This window comes from Miniopterus schreibersii, assembly GCF_964146895.1.
Source record: "Miniopterus schreibersii genome assembly, chromosome: 14".
In the NCBI taxonomy this organism is placed as follows: domain Eukaryota; kingdom Metazoa; phylum Chordata; class Mammalia; order Chiroptera; family Miniopteridae; genus Miniopterus; species Miniopterus schreibersii.
In genome coordinates this window covers 41,106,565-41,111,550 of record NC_138114.1, presented here as the reverse complement: position 1 = coordinate 41,111,550, position 4,986 = coordinate 41,106,565, and the positions used below count along the sequence as shown (strand labels likewise).

General features: G+C 40.7%; 1 pseudogene across 1 annotated transcript; it reads right to left on the bottom strand.

Moving 5' to 3' along the window:
- Positions 1 to 3,284: 3,284 nt before the first annotated feature.
- On the bottom strand, positions 3,285 to 4,272 carry LOC308566909 (keratin, type I cytoskeletal 18 pseudogene; annotated as a pseudogene). The gene has a single exon. The product of its transcript is annotated as a keratin, type I cytoskeletal 18 pseudogene (transcript).
- Positions 4,273 to 4,986: the final 714 nt, after the last annotated feature.

Here is a 4,986-nt window from a genome sequence, read left to right as displayed (position 1 = left end):
CCTAGATAGCAAAGAAAGGAGTGAGGGGTAAAATCAATTTTGAAAACGAACGGCGGGGGAAGTGGAAGTGCTTGAGCTGCCCTGCCCCTTTGTCAGCGAAGGGACCAAAGGTTTGCCATCCTGAAGCTGTCTTTTTTGGATATTGCTTTTAAGCTGTTTATTAAGAAACAAGACTCAGAAGGAAACTTTGACCCTCCCCCCTTTCCTGCCCAAGTAGGAAAATTCTGGCCAGACAGCTCAGAAACAATGGGGCACAGGGAGGATCTAGCTAAGGGCACCTGCTTGAAGTTTTCTCGTTGACCATACTTAATTCAAATTAGGCTAAAGGAGCATCCTACGTTTTCCCTCCAGAAGCAGGTTTCTCTGTCAGAATCTCTTCAGCAGGCAAGGGGGGAGGGTCAAGGATTCTTTCTGAATCTTACTTCTTAATAAACACCTTAAAAATCAATATCCCATAAAGCAGCTTCTGAGCGGCCAAACTCTGGTTCCCTTCACATGCCTGTGTGAAGTCTCCATTTGCATGTATTAAAAACAAGATTTTCTCCTATTAATCTGCCTCAGTTAATCTGATTATTAGCCCAGCCTAAAAGAACTCAGAAGATAGGTGGAAAAGTATTAATATTTTTTTAGCTAAAGTCAAGATTTCTTTTTCAGTGCCCTACTGGACAGGTAGGGCAAGAGTGTCTCTCTCCTAAATAAGGACACCCAGGTCACCTAGACTTTGAGCCAATCTGAACCAAATGCAGCCCCAGTTTGTTGTATAACAGAAGTAAATAGTATTCACTCTTCTCCTTTAAAAATTATACAACTTTTTGTAATGCTATTACGTACTTTTATAACATATTTTTTCAATATTTTCCTTCAAATCTCAGGCATACGAGTGAGCAGTCATTTTAAGATTTTATTTAGCTAATTTCAAGAGTATTGAGGTCTGGATCCTACAATAATGTCTCTACCCACTTCCCTCCTCTCTTTCCCACACTCAGCTTTTTCCCAAGATAAGAGAGATGGACTGAGTGCTTAAAGTCTCAATAATTAAATCCATGGGAAAATCCTTATTGGAATATTTTTATAAAGTTAGAATATTTCCAATGATGATGTGTAAAAAAAAAAAAAAAAAAAGGTGTCAGGTTTTTTTGGCAGTGACATAATGATGAAAACTCTCTTAAACATTAGTTTATAAAATAATCTCCATAAAATTATTTCCTTTAGAAAAGCAGCAGCCACTTTCTCACTCCTTGTTAAAATGTTATCATTATTATCTTGAAGGGACAGATTAGTGGGAGATTAAGGAAAGGGCTCTATCATTTCCACTTGTTCACTTGTGCTTGTTTTATTATATTATCTCCTACTTGTGGTTCTTCACTTGAATCATTTGATAAGCCTTAAATCCACTTAACCACACACAGATAAACTGCACAAAAGCAAACCACCATCAATTCAGATTGAGTTGGTCCCAGTCTCCCTCGCGTATCTAACGTGCAGGGCTGATTCTGGACCACACTGCCTGTGACCACCACTCGCTCTGATCGGTCGGTGCCTCAGCCACAGTTTTGTCTGGTTTTGCTTTTGAATATCATCCCCACTAACTGATAGGTATGCTATGTAGATCAGTCTGCTTCATAGGCCAAATTAGACCTCTCATATTAAGCTCTATTGTAAATATTAGCAGAAGCTAATTTTCTTTAAGATAAAAAATAAACACACGTAGAAATTTTCATTTTTTCTTCCCTTACCTCCAAGGATGGCCTTGTGGAGGTACCTCCACACATCCCACCTTGGAAGCTACTGGTCTGACAACTACAGGATAGTTCAGAAAGTCGGCTTTTGGTTCAGTACACAGAAACATCTTTCAAGTAGAGTTTTCCAAAGTGGCCAGCATCCCTAAGTAAAGGATTCCCCAAACACTGGAAACATTCAAGCAGGAGCTAGATGTCTACTTGCCAGAGACACAGAGACTGGATTCAGTTATTTCCAAGATCCTTTCCTTTGTATTAAAGTACTAGAAGTAACAGGCAGCACCCTTGTTTTTATTTATAAGGAAAGTAACAGATAAATAGGGAGTTCAGTGACTTTGGGTAAGTTATTTCATCTCCTTGACCAGAATTTAAATCACTTTTTGAGGCCCCATGCAGCTCTAATATTCTGGGGTTCTATGATTCTTTCTTCTTCACCAAATATTATATCTTGGTTCTTAGATTTTAAAACGTACTTTTTTTTTTTAAATATATCTTTATTGATTTCAGAGAGAGAGGGAGAGAGAGAGAGAGAGAAACATCAATGATGAGAGAGTCATTGATCGGCTGCCTCCTGCACGCCCCCGAATGCGGATCGAGCCTGCATCCCGGGCATGTGCCCTGAGCAGGAATTGAACTCAGATCTCCTGGATCCTAGGTCGATGCTCAACTGCTGAGCCACGCTGGCTGGACTGATGCTTTTTAATCTATACGAACCAATTAATGGTTTCACATGTTTTTCAAATTTTTGTCATTCCTGCTTTGTTTTCTTATTCCACTTTGATTTCTTTTGTTTCCTTTCTAAGTTCTAACTGCAAACCCTTTAAAAAAGAAAACATTTATTTCTACCCTATCCCTAATACAGAGATTTAAAGCATAATTGTTTTCTTTCTATTACTGCTTTGGAATCATCACATAAATTTTCCTGCATAGAATTTGAATTTTCATTAGTTTAAAAATATTACCCTTCCAACCTATCCTCTACAACCCAGATTTATTTAAAGAAGCAGTTTTTTATTCCATGTTTGATCACCATTTAATTCTATGTAATCTATTTCTATAAGAAACAAACTATCAAATTATGTTTACATTTCAGTCTCTTCTGACATTTCTGGCTACTTTTCTTTCATGTAGTTTGGCATTATGGTCTTTAAAATGACTTAATTCAATACTACTAGGTTTTTATTAATGTATATTTTATCTTTACATTAAATAATTTATACTAAATAATCTTATTTACCATTAACATTTTGTTTGTGAAATTTATTTTATCAGGTATAATGTAAGCAATCACTGCTTTTTCATATTTGTTCTAGCATGATAGACCATACCTTTATTTTTTCATTTTCATGATAAGTTTTGTGTTTTTTAATTGATTTTTTTAGAGAAAGAGGAAGGGGGAGAGAGAGAGAAACACAGAGTTGTTGTTCCACTTATTTACGCATTCAGTGTTTGATTACTGCATGTACTCTGCCCTGGTCTGGGCCAGCTCTGACTCCAGGTGCTGCACGATTCTGTGAGCTGTTCCATCTGCACAGCACAGCACACCTACACCTCCCTCAGGCTGTTCTCCAAACTGGCCTTCAGGTTTCTCATTGAGTCCAGGTCAATGTCCAAGGCTTGGACCATACATCTCAGCTCTATGTCATCTCAGCAGCTATTATTTCAGTGGTCTGAGAGGTGACCAGTGTGGTGCTCTCCTCAGTCTGCTGGGACCAGCACTTGTCTAGCTCCTTGCGGTTCTTCTGAGTCAGCCTGTCCTCGTCACACTGGGCCTAGATGTCCACCATGATCTTGTTGAGGTCCTGAGATTTGGGGGCATCCAACTCCACGGTCAACCCAGAGTTGGAAATCTGGTTTTGTAGACCATTTACTTCCTCCTTGTGGTTCTTCATGAAGAGCAACTCAAGAGCCTCAATCTCTGTTTCCAGCTGCAGCCAAGTGATATTGGTGTCATTAATGACCTTTCAGAAACCACTGATGTCACTCTCCACGGACTGGCGCATGGCCAGCACCATCTCATACTTGACTATGAAGTCATCAGCAGCAAGAAGTCATCTACAGACACTGTCAATCTGTAGAACAATGTGGGCATTGTCCACAGAACTTGCAAAGATCTGAGCCCTTGGGTCCTCAATGGTCTTGAAATAATGCCCCAAGTCCCTGACCTGCAGTCCCTTCTCCAAGTGTTCCCAGATTTTGCTCTCAAGTCTCCAATTATCAGCCTCCAGGCTTCTCACCCTCTCTAGGTAGAAGGTCAAGAGGTCATTCAGGCATTGCATCAGTCTCCTTCTCGCTCTGGATAGCCCCCTATGCCTGTCAGAGCCCCTGCCATCCCTGCAGCCAGGCCCCTCAACCTCCAGTTGCCCCACACACCGGTGGAGTGGGACACAGAGATCTGGGAGCCCAAGCCCCTGGTGCCTGCATAGACGCTGGCTACACGCTGGCCGGCCAGGCCCACTGCCTGGGCAGGCGACTGCATGGAGCCCAGGGTCCAGTAGTTTGTGGAGAAGCTGGTGCAGGTGCTGAAGTTCATGTTCAGGGAGGAAAGCGAGAAGTTGAAACTCAAATTCAAGCAGCCAATGTTTTACTCTTTTTTTTTTTTTAAATATATCTTTATTGATTTCAAAGAGAGGAAAAGAGGGGAGGAGAGAGAGAGAGAAACATCAATGATGAGAGAGTCACTGATCGAGCCCTCGACCCTGGCATGTGCCCTGACCGGGAATCGAACCCTGATCGCCTGGATCCCAGGTCGACGCTCAACCGCTGAGCCACGCCGGACAGGCCAATGTTTTACTCTTATTATGACATTTGCTGTAAGTTTGTAACCCTTCTTTTTTAAGTTAAACTGAGTTTGTTCACATTTAATAACTGTAATAAATGCTTATAGAATAAATGCATAAGTGAATTCCTTCACACCTCTTTTTTTTTTAACCTTAAGTTAACATTTATATGTACAATAAGGGATAAATGCAGTCCGATATGATTAATCAATTTGATGATATATAATATGAATTAAATTGGACTCATTTTTTTTCTTCCAGTAAAAGCTTTGTCTTTTAAAAACATGTTTTCATTGACTTTTTTTTTTAAGAGAGAGAGGAAGGGAGAGGGAGGGAGAGAAACATCCATGAAACATCTATCAGCTGCCTCTGTGCGCCCTCTATTTGGGATGGAGCCCGCAGCTCAGGCATGTGCCCTGACCAGGAATTGAACCAGACCTTTCGGTGCATGAGAGGACACAACCAAC